The following is a 23,510-nucleotide window of genomic DNA, read 5'->3' as shown; positions in this document are numbered from 1 at the left end:
TCTATGAAGCTAAATGATACATCTTGTTGTTTGATCAAAGGAATGGTATTGCAGGCTGATGGTACAATGATAGTCATGGTCTTGAATGAATTGCTGGTCTTAGAACTTGCATCTACTCAGGGGGAGCATGGATGGATTGATACAACTAGGAGCCAAATCAGAAACTTCAGCATGTACTCAGGGGAAGCATGGACAGATCGGTACACTTTGGCATATACAAAGGGGGAGCCAAATCAGAATCTTCAGCATGTACTCAGGGGGAGTATGGACAACAGTATGGATAGTAGAAGGTATACCAAAGAAGAGAATATCTTGGTACGCCCTTTGCCCTTGATGTCAAAGGGGGAGAGTGACTTGGTGTGGTGGTTGCCATCAAGTCCAAAGGGGGAGATTGTTGGCATTATGATTCAAGTGTTGTCCTTGATGGCAACTCACTCAGAGGTTGGTACAGGTGCTCAGAGGTTGGTACAGGTGATGGCAACTTAATCAGAGGACAGATCTTAGTACAGCATGGCAAGAAAGTTCATACACGCAAGTTCGTTAAGCCCAAGTCGCGTGTACACGCAGGTTGGCTTCAGCAAAAGCGCGTGTATGTGGAAAAGTACCTTTGGTCCATGGCGGTTAGTCCTTGGAAGTTGTGCCTATGGTTTCGGACCATTGTGTCTCGACGGGCGTGTCGATCCCTAGTTTTGAAGTTGATGGTATTGTGTTGCTATGGTTTTGGCCCATGGTATTGTGAAGGGCCTAAGGCTATATAAGGAGAAGATCATTAGGCCAAAAGGTGTGAGTATGAGTGATGAAGATCTGAGGAAGTGTGAGATCCAAGTGCTGGTTATGGGTTGGTGATCTGAACCAAGGTTTCACTCATGTGGAGGATGATGAATGATGGAACAAGATCTCAAGGGTTGGAATGATTATCTTCATATGGTTTGACTCTTGATAGACTAGATCTACTGACGCATGTTTATTATTATGATCTGGGTATGTTTTGATGTCTGATATAGCTACAGAGTTTTAAGGTTGAATTTACAGATCTGTACGCGGGTTGGTTTTGGTAAAAGAGCGTATACACGCAGGTTGGGTTCATCCAAGTAGCGTATACAATGTGAAGTATGATATTTGAATATGGAGCTGGATCTGGTTATTGCTATGTTGTCTGGTTGTTGTTGACAGGGTTACAGTGATTCAGAATTGGGTGTTTCAGTGATTGATGATGCAGGTTGTACTACAATGATGATTGTCTTATGGATCCAGTATGAAAATGTATGAAACGTGGTCCCGGGAAGATCGTAGGCCGGCACCTACGTACTGGTAAACATATCAGCCAGTACAAGAGCCAAGGGGGTTGTAGCTCCCTTCCAGGAGCAACTGGAAAACGAGTGAAGGTTGTAGCCTTATGTAGGGTTGGCACCTACGTACTAGTAAATGGATCGGCTAGTGCAAGAGCTATGAGGGTTGTAGCCCTCTGCAGGTTGCAGCCTGCGTGCTGGTAAAGGACTGCACCAGTACATTGTAAAAGAAGTTTCTTATTAAAGAAGAAAGAGACGAATTGCAGCAGGTGGTTTTCACCCACATTGGGTTTCCACCTTATATCATGGTGTTCATGTGTGTGGCTCTTGTTTGATGTTCTGTTCTGTTATACTACACCTGTTAACTGTTAATATGCTTAATAATGTTTTGATGCATCTACTGAAGATTAAGATAACTGAATTATAAGATCTCTGGATATACGCTAGTTGCTTTAGACACAGTAGCGTGTACACGCGGGTTCACTTAACTAAAGTCGCGTATATGTTTCTGAGCATGAAATTGAAAAAGTTTTATTGATCTGATAATACTGATTCACCCCCCCTCTCAGTATTATTTCCAACAAAATCTCCATTTTCGTTCAGCTTGTTTTTGAATATCCATTTGGTCCCTATGACATTCTTATCATTAGGTCTAGGAACTAATTCCCAAGTGTTATTCTTTTCAATCTGCTCAAGTTCTTCATTCATGGCCTTGAACCAGCATTCATCGTTGCATGCTTCACTTATATTTCGTGGTTCGACAGAGGAGAGCAATGCTAGATAGCTTGAAGCTCTTGTAATAGTTCTTCTTGTTTTTACACCTGCCTCTATCTACCCCAAAATTTGAGACTTTGGATGGTTCTTATGGACATACCTAGATGTAGTCTTTTCTTCTACTCTTATCTGTTCTTCTGGTGCCTCATAAGTTTCTTCTTTAGCATTAGTCTGATCTGATGTTGAAGGATAGTCCTCCTCATCTTCGTAATCTTCGGTTTTTATCTGCTTTGGATTGTCGCCTGCTTCATCAACCACCACATCAATACTTTCAACAATTTTTCCAAGTCTTTTGTTGTAACACTTATATCCTTTACTTCGGGAAGAGTATCCAAGGAGAATGCCTTCATCTACTCTAGGTTCAAACTTGCCAAGCTTTTCATCAGTCCTTTTGATGTAACATTTGCTTCCAAAAACTTTGAAGTATTTTACAGTAGGAGTCTTACCATACCAAAGTTCATGAGGAGTTTGAGTGCTATTTACTTGAACGTTTGTTTTGTTGAGAATAGTAACGACAACAAATGCAGCTTCACCCCAGAAGGTTGTAGGAGTTACAGACTCGTCAAGCATAGCACGAGCCATTTGCTGAACTGTTATGTTCATCCTTTCCACCAATCCATTTTGCTGAGGAGTCCTTGCAGTGGAGAATTCCCTTCTTATTCCATGTTCTTCACAAAAGTCGAAAAATTCATCCGAGGTAAATTCCCCTCCTCGATCAAACCTGAGGCATTTGATTTTGCGACCTGATTCATTTTCAACCAAGGCTTTGAAAGCTTTGAACTTTTCAAAAGCTTCGTCTTTATGCTTCAGAAGTCCTATCCAACACATCCTAGAAAAGTCGTTGTTACACAAAAATATCGTCACCATGATTATTTGCAGTCAGTATGGGTCTATCATCACTTGTACTGTCCTCCTAAGCAAGTCTCAGACCTCAGCTCTTCAAATCAAGCTTTGGAAATGAGAGAAAGACATTAAAAATCAATGTAACTCTGGTTCCGCACTTTCTCTCATGGTCACCTACGGTCCCGCACCTTCTGTGTACAAAAGCTGCGTACCTACCTGCTCTGTCCCTAACGGTGTAGGTGCGGACCCCTGTGAAAGTCAAAAGGCGCAAGTTTTATCTTTAAAAACTCACTTTGGGTTAATTCTAAAGGTTTCTAGAAGGAATTTTGACGTGGATTGTTCGCTCTGAGGTGGTTCATGCATCCCAAAGGAGAAGGAGCTAATCCCTTGATGAGAGGAGCTATCCCTTTGAAGGAGGGCTTTATCCCTTTGAAGGAGGACCTAGTAACCTCCCTCCATTGCACTATAAATACAGGCATTGGGCTGGTTGCTAGGGAGGTTGGAAGCTGAACATTTTTGAGGGTAAATGCTGGTGAAATCAAGACTTCCTAGTTAAGCCTAAAGAGGAGAGATCACATACCTTTTTGGTTTCATTGGGGAGTGAGTGAAACTTGTCAAAGTAGAGGAGACTTCTTGTTGGACCCTGGGAGGAGCTTGTACAGCGTCAAGGCAAAGGTTGTAAGGTTCTTCTTCTTTTGAATTAATACAATCAAACTCATTTTTCTCAACAAGTATCTTATGTTATTTGTTTCATGGACTCCTTGACTTTCATGTTAAATATGTTTTATGCAATTGGCTTTTCAGGTGCTATTTAATTTGTTTGCCTTGTTTGTGTTTGCAGATTCGCGAAAAGGAGCTCATTTGGATCGAAGGAGCAAGGGCATCCACAAGCTAGCGTTGGACCTAAGGTAGGCCCTAAAAACACTTGTTTGCTATTGTTTATCAAAGCATATTTAGAGAAAGATAGTGTATGGTTGGTTTGCTTGTCATTAGGTCTTCTTTAGATTCTAGGAAGGTCTATCTTGTCCGCAAGATCGACTTATTCCGTGTGACAAAATGGCGACCATACTGGGGAATTGATTGTTTTCCTTGTTTATACTTTGACCGGAGAAACTATATTTTTGTTTCTGTTTTTTACTTGATGATTGTGGGATTGGGTGGATTTAGTTAATTTTGAGTTAGTTTTTATTTTTCATAGTTTTGGGAGAAGTACGCACCCTCTGAGTTAAGCACAGTGCGTACATGTACGCGCTTTTGCTTTGTGCACAGAGCGTGAACGCACTTGTGTAAACAGGATACCTGTGTACCCTGTCAAAATTTTGAGAAATTTTAATTTTTTCTCTTTTTTATCAGTTTAGAATTTGTTTATAGGTTTTAGCCATTTCCCAGGCCTGCGTGTACCCTATCAAAAACTTTCCTTGGTTTAATTTCATTAGTGTTAGGGTTTTAGGTGAAATTCCTAGGAGTTTTGCTTGTTGGGTTTGTTTTTTGATTTTGGTTGTGTAGTGGCTCTGAGCTTAGAAGCTGTAGGGACTTCAGATCACCTTAGTGTCTACCAGCCTTCTTATGAGTCTGACCATGTATGAAATCTCCCCTTGTTGAGGAATCCGCTTTGTATTTTCTCATTTCAAAACTTCAAAAAGCTTGTATTTGAAAGTTTGGATTTTCATTTTCAAAAAGAAAACAAAATTGGTTGTTCTTGACTGATTTGTGATTCTGCATAAATTAGTCCTTAGCTTGCATCTAGCTGAGTAAAACATCCTTAAAAAGGACTTTTAGTAGGCTTTGACTTCAAATAGGTTTTTATAGTTTGTAGATCTCAAAGTTAGTCATTTTCGTTAGTTTTGAGTGTTTTGCAATATATATATATATATATATATCTAAAATCTCTTTTGGAAAAAGTTTGTTTTTTGTAGTGATTAAGTGCTTTGAAACGAAAAAGGGAAAATTTTGTGAAATAATTAGTTGTCTCGTTTTGAGTGCTTTGGAAAGGAAAAGCTCTTCTTTTAATTTGTTTAATTGAGAAAGATTTGTGTTTACAAAGTTTTTGCATTCTCAAACTCTTTCTTAGTTTAGAAATTCATCGAAGAGAAAAAGATTGTTTAGATCATCTTAGGTGCATTTTTAGTGATTTTGAGTCGAGTCTTCATACCACGAGTTTCATCTCCGCACCTTTGGACTTAAACAAAAAACCACTAAAATTAACACTTAAAGTAAAATTCACCTAGTAACATTTTTATTTCTAGGGCTCTGATACACCAACTTAGCTTAGGCTAGTGTCTTGGAGTAGGAGAGTAATTAACTCTCCAAGACAGTAAAAACAAACAAGTAGCTGTATCTTGTGGTAGGGAAGAAATCCAATTGTTGCATTTATGCTCTGGGAAAGATCCTCTTAAAGGAGAAGCACGAGATCGTGTCCGAACCAGTGTGGGAATCAATCCTTCCTCATTGGGAACGACGCTAGATATTCACGTATTAAAAATGGTAAACCTCGGATTAACCATTGTCGAGGAGCCTGGGGTCACTTGTTGGTAAACCTTGGATCATGTCAAGGAGCCTTCAAGGGGATTGAGCTTGCTACTCTGCCCTTGCGTGCGTATCGGATCGTAGAATATTCCCCAAGGTGTATTTGTCTCAGTTGGTAACCTTAGTGGCCACATTCTTTAGGACTCTTCCTGAGGTGACAGTGGTGGGAAGATCCCACTGTACCTGGAGCAGACGTCGGCTAGACTCACTTGGATTTTTTGGGGGGTTCACTTCACTTGAGACAGTTAAGTGGAGGAACTTGTGCTAGTCTATTCATTAAGCAGGTTGCCGGGGTAACTGTTCCAACCGCCATTTCTGTACTGAACTCTGCGACGTTGGATTTCATCACCAACTAGTGTTTTCGTTCCGAAAAGTTACTGTTTGTGTATGTTTGATCTCCTAGATTCTTTAGGCGTGTGATTCAAATTTGTTTGGTTCTTTATAGACCTTAGGTGCTTTTTATTGAGATTTTACTTTGTTTGCGTGTGAAGTAGTTAAAAGTTTTTAACTGTGGCTGAATTACCAAGACAGTCTCGTAGACTTCGGGGCCAGTCTCTTGAGATTGTAAACGTGGCTGAGTTACTGAGGAAGTCCCGTAGACTTCGGGGCCAACCTCCTGAGGAAGTACCAAGCCAACTTGAAGGCTTAAAAGTCCTCGTAACTCCTAGAGACAGTAGAGTTGGGTCACTGGAAGAAGGAGAATCTTCTTTGATAGTACATCCTGATTTTCAAATGCCAGTAGCAGAATATAATCCACAGTCAGTGTCTGTCTCTGAAATCGCTGGTAGCTTTTCATCTACTAGTGATATAGGTGAAGAACCCGAAATATCCGAGCCTAAAAGTGAATTTGCTGCTACTCCGACATCGGGGTTTGTTTCTCCAACTTTTAGTGCTCCTGGTTCACCTAGGGTAGAAAGAGTAATCACTCAAGATCTTCCTTTTGGACTTATTTCTATTGAAGAACTTGCTCCGGAAGAAGAAGAAGTAGGCATCCCTATCCCTAAAAATCAACCTATTATTAAACTAAGGGAGCATGAATCAATTTTTTACAGTCCACCTAGGAGTAGTTCTTGGTATCTTTCTTTGACTAATTATTTAGAAAACTCAGGGTTAAGTTTTTCACCACCTCGTGCTCCTTATCACCCAACACCTAGATGTTTTACACTCCCGTCAATATGGCAGGACAGTCGTCCATGTTTACTCAATCGCCCGAATCCTTTTTGTACGGCGGTCCCTCTGTTCCCTCTCGGTATCAGTCTCTTTCTGGTACTTTTTTGGGAGCATCTCCTCAACCCATTGAACAAGGGTTATTAACTGGAAGCAATGGTACAAAGTCGTTGAGCATGGAAGACATTCTTATGATGTCAGGTTCTATTCCCAACCCTCAACCTCAAGGTGGCCAGTTACTGCCTGGGGGGCAGCCTCAATTAACGCTTGGGGGGCAACCTCAAGGTACACAATTTGCATCTGGGGGCAACCTCAAGGACAGTACATACCTACGGGATAGTACATTCCTCAAGGTCAACCCCAGACTCAATATGTACCCCAAGGTCAACCTCAGTATCAATTTATACCTCAAGTTCAACCCTAGTATTAGTATGTGCCTCAAGGGTATCAACCCCAAGGTCAATACTCGAACCAAGGTTTCCAACCACCCCAAGGTCAAACGTATGTTCAAGGAACGGGAAATGTACCTTTCAATTATCAATCCTACCCTCAACCCAGTTATGGTCCTCAGTATTCTCAACCAGTTATGGGTCAGTACCCCGGAATGAATATAGTGTGGGATCCATCGCAAACCCAACAGGTGTTGCAGCCAAGTATACAGTTGTCATCTCAAACTGGACAACTCCTAGTTTCTGGTACACCCCAGCAACCAGTCCAGTGTAACATTCAAACTTCTATACCTTCGGTAGATTCTCAGCCTGGGCCCAGTACACCTCGTACTCCGCCTCAAACGACTGCTGCAACTGCCGCTACATCTGTTCAATCTACCCCACCTACTTCTGGAGTATCGACAGCTCCGGTTTCTACTGTCCCTGTATCTACTCCTCAGACATCTTTACCACTATCTGGATCTACGATTCAAACTTCGGTTCAGATGCCTGTTGGACAACCTGGTTTAAGTACGGTTGTCACAAGTCAACCACAATTCACCTATCAACCGTACCAGGGACAGTACCAATTCGTTATTGCTGTCTAGCAGCCAGTTTATCAGTATCAACCGTATCCTGGTTACACTTATCAACAACCTCAACAACCCCAGTACGGTCCGGTTAATCCTGGTTTTCCAGGAGGATACAATATCCCGAACGCGATTCCTATTCCTAGTTATCCTGGATATCCTCCTCCTGGGGCTGGTATCATGACCCAAAGTTTTAGGGATCCTAATCGGCAGTTACCGTTTATCGCAACTTTGGACTTGCCTGACTTATCGTGCCTAACGAACGATCCCATTAATTATCTTTCGTTTTGGCCGCCAATGCCGAATAAGTTTAAGTATGGGGGATTTACACAGTGCATTATATTAGATATTTTTGGGATTCAACTGCGTTAAGTAAGTCATTCAAACGTATGACCATTTCCATGAGAGGTAGTCGTAACTGACTAATTTCTCATGATTTTTGAATAGTTCACTTAGCACTCATTGCATCGGGTGATGCTCACAGGGGTGAAGAAGTGGGATTGAAACTAGTGAAATGTGGAGAACGAATCACATAGCATCAATCATCACTTCCGGGGCTTGCACCCGGTAACCAGGACTTCCCAGGAGGTCACCCATCCCAGAACTCCTCTGGCTCAAGCGCGCTTAACTGTGGAGTTTTCCCCACAATCAAGCCCACTTAGCTTGCTACCCCATTTGCAAAACCTTAGCAAGTATTGTGCCTCATGAACCATTCAAGTAGAGATCCCTTGACTCTTTTTGAATTTAAGTATGGGGGATTTACGCAGTGCATCCCCAAGTTGCCTAGTGACATTCCCAAGTTCGAAGGTAAATCAGGAGAGGACCCATCGAACCATGTGATGACTTACCACCTCTAGTGTGCGTCTAACTCCATGACAGATGATTCAATCCGTCTTAGACTTTTCCAGTGCACTCTAATTGGTCTCGCAGCCAAGTGGTACATCGAGTTACCCCGAGGCACTTTTTATAATTTTAGTCAGTTAGCTACCTCGTTTTTAACTCATTTTCAGTTGCCAATCCGATATGACAATGGCACGGAATTGTTAACTTCGCTACAATAATCAAAATACACCTACATTTTAGATCATATTCATGAGTGGAGATGTCGACGTTGTTTAGTGAAGGTATTTATTCCGGATCAGATCTTGGCTGAGTGGTTTGTAAAATCTTTGTTGCCAAAGATCACTGAAGATGTTGCTAAAGCCGGAGTGGTTACTGAGGAGCAAGTCATTGCTCAAGCACAGTACCTTGACTTGGTGTATACTCAGTCGGGTACGTTACACGAAAAAATCCCCGATCTTCCCAAGCAAAATCAAATCGCTGCAACTCCTTTGGGATCTCATGCCGCCGATGGTATGATTGGCTCAGTTAACACTAAAAGTAAGAAGAAGACTTCCAAGAATTCTTCCCCTATCATAACCTTGCCTGATTCCCCAACAGGAGATTCTTCTGCAGAGATTTCTGCCGATATTCACGTTGTAGAATCATCTACGGCCAAATCAAAATCCGGAGGGAAGAAGAAAGGAAAGAAGAAGAATAAAACGGGAAAAAGTTCAAAGGAGAAACCTGAAAAGGTGGAATCCAATGACGAAAAGCGCAAACCTCGTTATCCTTGTCTCATTTGTGATGATGAACATTTTACAAGAGACTGCCCTCATCATGCAGAGGTTGCGAAAATTGTCAAGGGTTCCCAAACTCCTGCTGTTTTGAAGGATCCTTTTACGGCTCAAGACAGTAAGATGATAGGTTCATCCTCGAGTGCCAATGAAGAACCCATACTGATGATGTCCCATGTTAGGATTGCGACTCGATCGCAAGATTATGGTAGTAAGAGTCCTGTTGATGGTAAAGAAGAAGAATCTTCTCATTCTAATCCATCAACCTCAGCTCCCGGTTCTGATCCACTAGAGATCGAGAAACCTAATCCGGACTTGGTAATCAAACCGCCCGCCAAGGGCATACTTCGAAAGTCAGCTTTCAATCCACATGCGAGAGCGGCTCAAAATTATAACATTGTTTAGGATTTAGTTGTTTCACCCTCGACAATGTCGGCTTTGGAAGTGTTGCAATCATGCCCAGCACAACGTAATTACTTTTGTCGGCTATAGGAGCTGTTGATGTTCAAGACCCGAACCTAATAATTTTCGATCTAGAAAATAGTACACCGCGTTTGCATCATCAAATGGCTTTCCAGATTCCAATGATAGTCAAAAACAAACCTATTCATCGGACTGTAATTGATGAGGGAGCCTCAACGTGTATTATGTCGATACAGTGTTGGAGATCGCTTGGTTCTCCTTCACTAAATCAATCCCCGACGATTCTGAAGGCCTTTGATGGCCGTGGGTTTCATCCTTTTGGAATTTTATAGGATTTTCCTATAAGGGTTGAAGGAAAAACCATTAGTCTAGATGTGGAGGTGGTTGATGCCCCTCTAGATTACAACCTTCTCTTGGGTCGAAGTTGGTCTTACGCTATGACAGCGGTCGTTTCATCGGTCTTTCGAGTAATAAAGTTTCCACACAATGGAAAGATTGTAACAATAGACCAGCTGGCTTACTTTTCATCCAACCCAGCCTCTTCGAAGAGTATACAACATGTTGGTAAAACAACTATCCCATATAAGGATGTTGGAGTAGGACTAGTTAAAGATGTCGGTTTACTGGGAACTTTTCCTTTTCCTCCAATCAACGCATCATCTTCATTCGCAACCATTCATATGATTACATCAGACACCATTGTTTATGATGATCCTTGGATCATCCCTTCTGAATCTGAGATAGACTCATTTGGCAATTCCATGCCTTTGAGTCCATATGAAATTGCCTATGAAGCCGTGCAGTCTTTTGCTGACCCATGTTCAACCAAAAATGACTTAATGAATGTGGTCCGTGAGGAATCACTTTTCACATCAACCTCGGATTTAACCACATTTTCTGAACTTTTTCACTCTGATGAGCAAATTCGTGAAATCCTATGTGTAGATGATTTACCATGGGAAGATCTCAATCACAAATCTTCGTTTTTACCTGAGGATGATCGTTTTGAAAATGATTTCTCATCAATTTTTACAACTGAATATGTCAAGGAACCTCATAATCCAATGAAATATCCCGATTCAGAGTTAAATTTGGGAAACATCTCTCGAACTATTCCTATTGACATTTCGGTTAAGCCCGGAATTGTTGAGAACATTCAGATAGGTGCCTCGTGTACAAATGACGAAATTCAATTATATAAGGCCCTATTTCAAGAATTACGCGACGTGTTTGCCTGGTCCTATGAAGAAATGCCAGGAATTGATCCCGCGATTGTTGTTCATGAGATCAAGACTTACCCGGACGCTAAACCTGTCCGGCAACGTTTGCATCGGATTCACCCACGAAAAGTTGTTGCAATTAAAGCAAAAGTTGAAAAATTGTTGAAAGCAGGTTTCATTTATCCGATCCCGTTAACGGATTGGATATCGAATATTGTTCCGGTTAACAAAAAGCAGGGAACAATAAGAATATGCATCGACTATAGGGACATTAATCGAGCCTGTCCAAAGGACAATTACCCAACCCCCTATATCGATCAAATCATTGATGATTGTGCCAGCAGCGAAATATTTTCCTTTATGGATGGTTTTTCCGGATACAATCAAATCAACATTCTACCTGCCGATCAACCAAAAACGACTTTCATTTGTCCATGGGGGACCTTTGCTTATTGCAAATTACCTTTTTGGCTTAAGAATGTCGGAGCAACTTTTCAAAGGGTGATGTCTTATGCGTTTCATGACATCAAGCACATTGTGCAACCGTATCTCGATGATTTGCCTGCTCATCATTACATCGTTCTGACCATCTCGTCCATTTACGAGCAATCTTTATGAGGTGTAGGCATTATCGTATTCGGTTGAACCCACACAAATGTGTCTTCTGTATAGAAACGGGTCAATTGCTGGGATTTGTAGTTTCGAAAGCTGGCATTCACGTTGATCCCTCGAAGGTCGAAGCTATCATCAAATTGCCTCCTCCTTCGAATCTTCGCCAACTCCAAAGTTTGCAGGGGAAAGCAAACTTTTTACGACGATTCATTCCTAACTACGCCGAGGTTACAAAGGGTTTTACCCGGTTGTTGAAGCAAAACACTCAATTCTATTGGGATGAGATAGCTCAGAAATCTTTTGATGCACTCAAGCACGCGTTGACCCATGCACCGTTGTTGCATCCTCCCAATTACAACCAGGATTACTTCTTGTATCTCGCCACCTCTCATTCCACCATTGGAATGGTCTTAGTTCAGGAAGATGAATTCGCAACGGAACATGTGATATATTACCTCAGTCGCACGTTAAATCCAACTGAGCTAAAATACTCACATGTGGAGAAATTGGCATTGGCAGCCGTTCAAGCTGTCCAACGTTTCCGTCACTACATTCTACTACGTAAAACTACGGTAATTTCGGATTGCAACCCTATGATCTACATTTTGACCAAGCAATTGCTAGGGGGAAAGTACTCTAAATGGATCGTTATCCTGCAAGAGTTTGACTTGGAATTTGAAAAATCTAAGTCTAAGAAATCTTTAGTTTTTGTGGAGTTAATGTGTGACTTCCCACGTGCTGACGCAGAAACTGTGGCGGAGGAGCCCATTGCGAACAAATCCTTGTTTCTAATCAGCACTTTAGATCCTTGGTATGGGGATATCATCGTTTATCTCCAGACACAATCCTTTCAGCCGGAAATTTCAAGGTCAGAACGTCGGAAAATTCGATTCCAGTCCCAACAATTCATAATTATTGGAGATACTCTTTATCGCCGTGGGGAGGATTCTATTTTTTGACGTTGCTTAACTCACGAGGAAGATGAAAGGGTTCTAAATGACTGTCACTCTGGAGCGTGTGGCAGTCATATGTCTGGGTATGCCACAGCCCAAAAGATATTGCGCACTGGCTACTTCTAGCCGTCTTTATTTAAAGATTGTATTATAGCGGTCCGAAAATGCCACAATTGCCAGATTTTTGATCGTAAGATGCGCGCTCCACCTGCTCCTCTCTACCCTATAATTGACGTTGGTCCTTTTTCCAAATGGGGTATCGATTTCATTACATGTAACCCTCACTTAGCCGGGGGGCATGCGTATATCATCCTTGCGGTAGATTATTTTACTAAGTGGGCCGAGGCGATGCCTACATTCGAAGCAGACGGAAAGACAGCTGCAATTTTCGTGTTCAATCATATAATTGCTAGGTTTGGTGTCCCGCAAGCGATAATCACTGATCATGGGCGTCATTTTCGAAACTTTATGATGACCGAACTTACAGGCCAGCTTGGTTTACGTCACGATAGTTCAACCCCTTATTATCCACAAGGGAATGGTCTGGTTGAATCCATCAACAAAGTTTTAGTTATCATGATCCGACAAATCATTGGGATTCATCGGTCGAATTGGCACAACATGCTATTTTCAGCGCTTTGGGCATACCGAACTTCAGTAAAAACATCAACAGGGTTCACTCCTTTCCAAATAGTCTATGGTTTGGAAGCCGTGTTACCCATTGAATGCGAAATCCCGTCACTGCAAATGGCCATCGAATTACTTCCAGCCACTTCCGAAGAGGAAAAGTGTTTGCAATACTTGGCTCAATTAGATGAGAATCGACGTGATGCTGCATTGGCAATCGAGACTCACACAAAACGCATGAAAGCTCAGTATGATCGAAATGTGACCCCTCGAAATTTTTCGGAAGGAGATCTGGTCTTAGTTTATGATCAAGCTAATGATAAATTAGGCACTGGAAAATTCGTTCCTATGTGGCATGGTCCCTATGTTGTCAAGCGAAAGCTAGCCAAAGGGGCTTATGAATTGGTAGACTTTGATGGGGACTCTTTGGGTAAACCCAGAAATGGTCTTTACTTGAAGAGGTATTATGCTTAAAAGAATGGGTATGGAGATTTTTTAGTTAGGATAGTTTTTCTTTCTAGCTGGTGTGTTTTAGTTTAAACAGTGTGCTTAGCTTAGAGAGTGTTTTTTCGTCATTATTCCTGCTTATCTTGGTTTTACTCTTGATATTGCAGATGTCGATGCCTCTCCAAACATACATTGGTTTCGCTGATGGTGCTTGTCGTAATACATGGAACATCTCTTCCGCAGCTTGGGTTATCTATTTGCCTTCTGACGAGTTAGTATCTATGCATGGGGTAAGCCTCTGTCAAACAACGAACAACATTGCCGAATATAGTGCAATGATTGAGTTATTATCTGAATCTATTTCATTTGGGATTCGGAGTTTGATAGTGAGGTTAGATTCTGAACTCGTTCTATTACAGCTTAATAGAGTGTATGCCATTAGAAATCTAGTGTTATTAAGATTATTTTTTCTTGAGAGTGTGTCTCTAGGAATGTGAATTTGATTACATTGAATATCAGCATATTCCGAGATCTTTAAATACATTAGCAGATGCAATTTCCTCTCGAATGTTAAATAGACATTTGCAATAATCATACATGTAAATTTAAAACCATTCCATAACATGATTTACAAGATAAGCCGGTAATAGTGATATATATATATATATATATATATATATATATATATATATATATAGGAGTGTGTCAAAAAATACATCGTCTTCGATCATAGGTTGAAAAACACCTTATGATCGGCAAAAATGATAAGTACAAAAAACAAAATGTCACATGTGCCCACAAAAGGCGATCATCCTATCACTGGTGATGATCTCTATAAGAAACCACTGCACGGGCCACCTTGCAAAGGAACCTCCTAAAAGGTCCCGGGACTCCAATCACATAGCGCTGAAGTCGACGAGGAATGTCGTCTATAGTGGTCTCGGGAATATCTCCTGTCAAGCGCTCAAGATGACCCTCCAACTCGGCCAAAACCTCTGCTGACTCGTCCTATGGGGCTGGCGCGGGTGCAACTGGTTGCCTCCTCTCGAAAGGCCGGAGAGCGGCTGGTCGCTGTGGACCCACATCTGCATTTTAAAATTTTTTACTATCAGTTTTGAGACGATGGAAAAATAAAAATAAAAAAATAGGAAAATGTTGAAAAGGATTTTACCTGACTCGTCCCACTGCTCTCCTAGTGGAAGAACCATGTCTGGGTCACCACGAAAATCTATCCCAGCATAAGGGAAGTCCTGAATGGAAAAGACCTGGTTTTCTATCCATTGGAAATACTCAGGTTTGAAGCGAGCAACCTCTGTCCTCTCGTCCGGGTGACGGGCCATGACTCTGACCCATCGCATCAGTTTGGGCTCTCGAAGAAGCCCAGCTCCAACAGTAAGGTGCTGTGGGATCAGCATAGGAACCCTCTCCAGGCCAAAGCTCACGACCAAAGCCCCATAACCAAAGGTCTTTAGTCATCCGTTTCTTGGCCCTGGTCAGTTGGCCTTTCACATTGGCCAACACGGCATCACACCAGTTGAATATGGTGCCTCGAAAGCAATCAACTGCCATACGCATCTGGGATTCGGTGGCAATATGTAATGCGGCAGCTCCGCAAAGTCTGGTGACAGTAAATGCAATCACCATGAGCTCAGGACGGGATATTGTCTTTATGTCTATCCCTTTGTCTCTAGCCTGGCTGTTGCAGTACTCTAGCCGGAGGCTATCGACAGACTGGCCACCTGGCCTAGTCCTGTGCAGAGTCAAGTCTTCGCCTCTCTTAGGCAAACCAGTCAAGAAATATATGTCCGCCGGCTCGATTTCGAGCTAGTGACCGCCAATGAAGAAACACTGGTCCTGTATGCTCCATCTGTCGACCAGCCACTGTAAGAAATCCACCTGAGCCCTCATGCCAGGAATGGCCCAGAATTTGTATAGTCCGCACACCCTCAAAGCATCAAGTGAAGGCTGATGATTCCATGCGGTAGCATCCACGTCCTCATGCTCTCGTTCACACCAATCTAGCATGATGTACTCTCTGCATCAAGTATAAAGATTAATTAAATTGCTAGAAAATATTTTGATTGGTCCATTTTTGAGAATTTTTGGGTTCAAAACCCTTGTGGCGGGGTACGCACCTTCCGGGTTAGACACAATGCGTAGGACTGCACTTTGTCTACACGGAAGGTGCGGACCCCGAGCTTTTTCCCAATGGAGAAAAGTCGGGGTCCGCAGGCCCGCAATGGTAAACCTGCGGGCCCCCGCGCGCGGGTTTTACGCCTAAAAACCCTCCCAAAAATGAAAATAAAAGACTAAAACAAAAAATTAAACAGTTAAAAATGAAGAGTAGGATGATGTGGATTACCTGGAGAAGGCGGCGCTCGATTCCGACAGTCGGATTTTCCGCAATCTTCACGGGAAGTTTTCTGAGCAAAAGTACTATTTTCTCACCCAAACTCAAACGGTAAAAATGAATTGACAAAGGCCCTTTTTATAAGTTTTTTGAGTAAATAAATCACAAATTTGTTTATGTTTCACTTTGAAAAGGTATTTTGCGACGTTTTTATCCATTTCAAACAGGTATGAGTAATGTTTGTGTTTTTGTGCAGAATAAAGGATTATGCAGGCGGAATCCATCAATTTCAAAAGAAAAACATGTAGAGTCATCTTTAAGCTCTTTTCTGACTCCTAAAACATGAAAAGATTGCCGAGTGTTTCTTTTAAACTCGTTAAAATGGAATTAAAAGACGGTCCACTTACAGCTCTTTTCCGACCGTAAAAACATGAAAAGATTGCCGGATTTTTGTCGTTTCAAATTCGATATTGGTTATAAAACGACGTGTCATTGATCGCTTTTTTAGTTTTTCGGGTCAAAGGCACTAATAACGAAAAGTACTCCTTGGTCGTAAAAGATCAAGCGATTCTCTCAAGTATTATTTTATAGGGCTTGGGAGACACAAATTTACGAAAAAGGTCAACCCTGGAGTCTTCTTAAGTTTTTTCAGACTCTCTAAAATTGAAAAACGACGAGTTTCTCCTATGCTGGACTCGTTAAAATTTCACAGTAAAGGACCTATTCAATTACAAACAGGAACGAACCACTCCTTCTTAGGGTTCGAATTTAAACTAAGTTGGACTCATCCGAAGGATGAGCTTATAATCAAGCAAATGTTATCCTCCTCAAGCTTGTCAAAAATAAAGAGGTACTTGCCAGCAATGGTGGGGGAAAAGAGAGAAAAATGAGCCTGTTTGTCATACTTTGTAACCACTCTTGAACACGACACTTTTATTCACCTGGGTTGGGAAATCCTTTGCCTAACAGCTGATCAAACCACATTGAAAGTCTTCAGCCGGTTTCTGGGTATCAACTGTGGGTCAATTGTCACCAAGACCTCTGTCGTGTCGTTATGTGTTCAAGAGGTCACTGCCAATAAGCCATTCATCTGCAAAATATCTGTCATCCATCTTGACCATCCCTGAGTTAGTTCTTGCAACTAAATTTCTTCAACTTGATCTATGATTTCGTGTTGTGGGCTTGCCTACAACGGATCGCTTTCTATCGACATCAGCTCATTATCTAGAAAGATGATCTAGGAATCGTCAGTACCTTAAGATCTGCATGCATCAATGGTAGGTTTCTCGCCTTTGACGACAATTTACATCATTGACTTTTGATCAAAGGATTCCGTGACATGCTCGAAATCAACACATTTATTTGCATCTCATGGACTGTACTGGGTACTTTGAGATCCATTGACATCACTGGTGGTTTCTCTCACACTTGTTAACAGTTTACATCATTGACTGGTAATCAAGTGGTTTCTACCGTGTTCGACATCAACACATTTATTCGCATGGATAGAATCGTACTGTTTCGGGAAGTAGAAATGAAGACCCTGGATCTAGTTTCCACAATCCAGGGTGCGAGGAATTTTGTATTCATTATATAATGGACTATTCATAAACAGATGGTTGCGCCCATACTGTGTCCACATGATTCTATACTTGTGATGTTTTACAAGATCATTCCTATATCAGAACAGTAGTTAGTTTCTAGTCAGTTTTTATCTGAGTATGGGAATGCCTACCTCAGCGATGATATGATCTCATATATATATCTTGCATTGAATGTTTTTACAGGTTCCAACCGGGTTCTCCACAAGATGATCCTCGAAATGATAAAGTACTTCACTCTTCCTAAATGATAAGAAATCCTCATCTACTACAGACTTCACACTTTAGGGGGCAATCTGTTACACAAAAATATCGTCACCATGATTATTTGCAGTCAGTATGGGTCTATCATCACTTGTACTGTCCTCCTAAGCAAGTCTCAGACCTCAGCTCTTCAAATCAAGCTTTGGAAATGAGAGAAAGACATTAAAAATCAATGTAACTCTGGTTCCGCACTTTCTCTCATGGTCACCTACGGTCCCGCACCTTTTGTGTACAAAAGTTGCGTACCTGCTCGCTCTGTCCCTAACGGTGTAGGTGCGGACCCCTGTGAAAGTCAAAAGGCGCAAGTTTATCTTTAAAAACTCACTTTGGGTTAATTCTAGAGGTTTCTAGAAGGAATTTTGATGTGGATTGTTCACTCTGAGGTGGTTCATGCATCCCAAAGGAGAAGGAGCTAATCCCTTGATGAGAGGAGCTATCCCTTTGAAGGAGGGCTTTATCCCTTTGAAGGAGGACCTAGTAACCTCCCTCCATTGCACTATAAATACAAGCATTGGGCTGGTTGCTAGGGAGGTTAGAAGCTGAACATTTTTTAGGGTAAATGCTCGTGAAGTCAAGACTTCCTAGTTAAGCCTAAAGAGGAGAGATCACATACCTTTTTGGTTTCATTGGGGAGTGAGTGAAACTTGTCAAAGTAGAGGAGACTTCTTGCTGGACCCTGGGAGGAGCTTGTACAGCGTTAAGGCAAAGGTTGTAAGGTTCTTCTTCTTTTGAATTAATACAATCAAACTCATTTTTCTCAACAATTATCTTATGTTATTTGTTTCATGGACTCCTTGACTTTCATGTTAAATATGTTTTATGCAATTGGCTTTTCAGGTGCTATTTAATTTGTTTTCCTTGTTTGTGTTTGCAGATTCGCAAAAAGGAGCTCATTTGGATCGAAGGAGCGAGGGCATCCACAAGCTAGCGTTGGACCTAAGGTAGGCCCTAAAAACACTTGTTTGCTATTGTTTATCAAAGCATATTTAGAGAAAGATAGTGTCTAGTTGGTTTGCTTGTCATTAGGTCTTCTTTAGATTCTAGGAAGGTCTATCTTGTCCGCAAGATCGACTTATTCCGTGTGACAGTCGTCAATGAACAACATAAAGTATTCTTCTCCATGAGGTGACTTTTTCCTTGATCGACCACATAAATTAGTATGGACAAGTTCAAGTGGCTTACTAGCTGATCCTTCCTTCTCAGGGAAATGTGTTCTGGTTTGCTTACCAAACTGACATGATTTGCATATTGTATTGTCTGGAATTTTGATGTCAGGAAGATCGCGAACAACCTGATATTTGCATGCTTTCCTTATCTGAGGGAAGCTTAGATGCCCCAATCTTCTGTGCCATAGCCAATGTTCATCATTTTTTCTTAGATAGCATTGTTGCTATCCTCCCTTGAGTATGTATAAATTATTTGGAGTTCTTATGCCTTTGATCATTGTTTCTCCTGTATCAAGCTCACGAACAATACATCCATTTGATCGAAATATTACTCATTTCCTTGACCACACATTTGACTAACACTCAATAGATTATGCTTTAACCCATTAACATACATAACATTTCCAACTTTTACCTTTTCTTTTAAAAGAACAGAGCCTTTACCTTTTATGAGTGCAGGGGTGTCATTTCCAAATGAGACCTTCCTTTCCTTCTCTAAGGCACTATGTGACTGAAGTTTTTCTTTATCACTTTTCATATGTTTCGAGCATCCACTATCGATGTACCACTGATTTTCTTTTCCTTCTGCATATAAGGCTATACCACATCTTTCTAGTTGCGGTTCTTTCTTTCTCCATGTTTTGGGACTCAATGATGCTTGCTCCTTCTGAGATGTTTGCCGAAACTTACTCCTGCATTCAAAATCTTCATGACTGAAGTTGTTACAAATAGAGCATTCTGTTTCATTTTCAAGAGTAGAAAAGTTATTGTAGCTCCTCTTCATGATCCCATTCACATTCCTTTGATTTCGTGCTTCTCTAGTCATGATGGTCTTGTAGGCAACACATTGAGCAGCTTTGTGTCCAAAGTTATGACATGAGAAACATTAGCCATTAAAGAAATTCATGTGATTATCAAATCTACTGACCAAGTGATTGTAGTTTCCATTGACATTCATTCTTGAGGCAAATTGAGAATTATTTACCTACGGTTGTTTGTAGCTTATATTCATCCTTGAAGTAGATTGTCCCCGATTTACCTGGTGATCCACTTTATGCCTTTGTTGACGATTGTCAACCTGTTCACTTCTCCTTGCTGCATCAAGATAAATTTGGAGGAGGATGGCTTCTGTGCTTGAGACACTTCTTCAGTATATCCAAGACCTGTCTTGATTAGAGGAGAACGTTGCACTTTGATAATCTCATATAAATTTTCGGATCCTTTAGCAAATCTAAGATTAAGAGCTTTTGTTTTCTCAATATCTTTTCTAAGTCCCACAATTTCACATTCTATCTTTTCATTGTGTTTTTCCCTTTCAGCAAGTTGGAATGTCAAGGTATCTATGATCATACTCTTTTCTTCCAAGCAGATTTTAAGTTTAGAAATTTCTTCATAGAGATCGTCTTAATCTATAGCATCCAAGAAATCATCATCTTCAAAAGCCATCAAAAGTCTATAATCATTACCATGTTCATCTTTATCACTATTTGAAAGTCCATTGTTGTCTTCATGTGTATAATAACTCTTCTTACTTACGTTTTGTTTTCTGTTCCATTTAGCTGGTTCCTTACCTTTATCAAGCTTATCTTTATGAGGACATTTGACTGCATAGTGACCGAATCTTCCACAGGAAAAGCATTTGAAAGGTAGCTTACCTCTGAATCTTCCAGAACCCCGTTGAAGGTTCTTGACAAAGTTTGATTCTTCCTCTCCTTCTGATATATTCCCTGACTCATTGTATTCTCCTCTTCCTGAAGCTTTGAATGCAGTTTCTCTCATTTCTAATGGACCCCCTTTTCTCATTTCGAAAGCAGCTAGGATTCCGTGCAATTGTGACATAGTAATACTCTGAAGATTCTGCTTTTCTTCTATGGCAGAAACCTTTGATTCAAACTTAGAAGACAAGGATCTTAGTACATTTTCAACTAAAGTAACATGTTTTATTTCTTCACCCAATTTTTTCATGCAATTAACAATCTCATCTATGCGTAGGAAATAATTAGCTACACTTGCATCATTGTGCATTTTGAGAGTTTCATTTTGAATTCTGAGAGATTTTAGTTTTGCACCTTTTACCTGATCGTCTCCTTCATAGCTTAGAATGATATTGTCCCATATTTCTTTAGCGGTTTTGAGCTGCATAACCTTGACGAATTCTGATTGTGATAGACTCCCCAATAGAGTATTGACAGCCTTTGCATTTGTTTCATACTGATTTTTACCTGTTGTATCTGTAGGAGGTGCTGCTGGAAATGTGTATCCTCCTTCCACAATATCCCAAACTTCTATTCCAAGAGATTGAATATAGGATGTGGTTCTTACCTTCCAATAGATGAAGTTGATCCCATCGAAGATTGGTGGCCTGATGGATGCCTCTTTTTCATAGTTTCTCATGATGATAGATCTTCCTTCAAGCGATCAAGCTTCTTCTGAAGGACCTGCTCCGATACCAATTGTTGGAAATAATACTTGGGGGGGGGGGTGAATCAGTATTAGCAATTTAACAATTTTTCATTTCCATAAACAAATTGATATACGCTACTTATGTTAATTAAAACTGCGTATATACGCAACTGTGTTTAGAGAAAATTGCGTATATCTTGCAGACTTCTAATTTAGTTAGCTGATCTTAATCTATGTATCAGAACCATAAAACAGTAATCAAGTGCAGTAAACAATACAGGCAATCACACACATGAACACAAGATATAAGGTGGAAACCCAATGTGGGTGAAAACCACCTACTGCAATTTGTCTCTATCTTCTTTAATAAGAAACTTCTTTTTACAATATTTTTGTAATGGGGTAGTCTTATACCAGTACGCAGGCTTCTACATGTAGAAGGCTACAACCTTCTCTCATTCTCCAACTTCTCTTAGAAGGGAGCTACAACCCCCTTAGCTCTTGTACTAGCTGATGTACTAGTACATAGGTGCTGACCTACAGAAGGCTACAACCTTCTCTTTTCTTCCAGGGACCACGTTTCATAAATTTTCAGACTGGATCCATCAATAACATCATTCAAACATCAAATATATCTGCATCAACCAATTTCCTCTACACCAACCAAAAACTGAATCAAACACTCACTTCTCTGAATGTTGTAACCAGAATACAGTAATAGTAACCAGAAACCAATCCTGAACTCAAAACACTGCAGCAATAAACAGAAGTAGCTAAAACATATTTTATGAGAGGTACACTACTTCAACATGTAGAACATGCATGCATAGGCTGCTATATTAAGGCAAACCTGTGTATACACCGTTTTGAATTACCAAACCAACATGTATATGCACCTTTTCTATGTTGAACCTACGTACAGATCTATAAAAGATAATTTACCCTTTTTAATCATTCAAACATCAGTTATACCCAGATCATCAGATTTATAGATCAAGTCATGTGCTAAATATAACAGATCAAAATCACAAAAAGATACTTCTCTTCAAGCCTTGAGATCTTGACCCATCAATAGAACTTATCCTTCTTCTAGCGCTCAGGTTCCTGCTTGATTCAGATCCAGCTATGCACCATAACCCAATGACCAATATTCTAGATCTTGCTCTTCATAAGTTATTCAATTCTTGTGTGCCCTTTGCCTAAGGATCTCCTTCCCTTTTTATAGTCTTAGGCCTTACTCAATACTATGGTCCAAAACCACTTAGAACCAATACCTGGGTTCAACACTTCGGACGAGAATACCATGGTCTAAAACCATAGGTCCAAATACCAAGGACCAAAAACCAAGATTTCCAAACTGTACATGCTTTTCTGTGCATGAAAGTGCGTGTATACACATACGTGCCTTTTGGTCTTTGAATCCATGTGTATACACGGTTTGGTCAACGGGAACCTGCGTATACCTCCTTTTCCTATATTTAGAGAGCCTGTGAGCTTGAACTATCATCCGAGTGATTTGTCAAGCGAGTTGCCATCAAGGACAATACCTGTGCCATAGTGCCAAGCCTGTGTCATAATGCCAACATGAACTACGCACTTTTCAGTCTCAACCCTCATTTATGTGAAATTTCTACCTGGAACTGTACAGTGTGTAGTCACTATCCTCCATGTTAGTTTTACTATGCAAATCCAGAGCCAAACAACCTTCCTTAATCCCTAGAATTGCGCAATTATTCGTACCAGTCTGGTCTGAACTGCACACTTTGCACTTTCAGTCCTCAAGTTTTTCCCTTGCCTGCTGGAACTCCACAATGCACAGAGATCCAAACCTCCCTTGTTCTCCAGAACTGTGCAGATGTGTCCTCCAGTGCCCTCCCTCAATCGGAGCTCACTGACCTTAAGAACTGTGTAGATCTGTCCTCTAGTCCTCTCTGCTGCCCAGTCCCCCTTGCCTCTAAAAATTGTGTAGAACTAACCTCTCAGGGCCTCATCTTGCATCAACCACTGTTGGCCTGAACTACACAATGCTGACTCCCAGCGACCATTGCGTTATTTCTTTACCCAGTGGGGACTATGTTGTAAACTTCCTCAGTTAAGCCTGAGTTGCACTCTGCGCCGTCTTAGTGATCAATTTCTCTCCCTCTCACCTAGAACTGCGTATTGTGTAGTTATTGGGCCCTCTCTCCCATCCTATCACTTATCTCGGGCTTA

Source organism: Pinus tabuliformis, chromosome 8 (assembly GCF_031772625.1).
Source record: "Pinus tabuliformis cultivar Carrire ecotype Pingquan chromosome 8, CPIR1, whole genome shotgun sequence".
Classification (NCBI taxonomy): Eukaryota; Viridiplantae; Streptophyta; class Pinopsida; order Pinales; family Pinaceae; genus Pinus; species Pinus tabuliformis.
Note: the sequence above shows the minus strand (reverse complement) of the source record.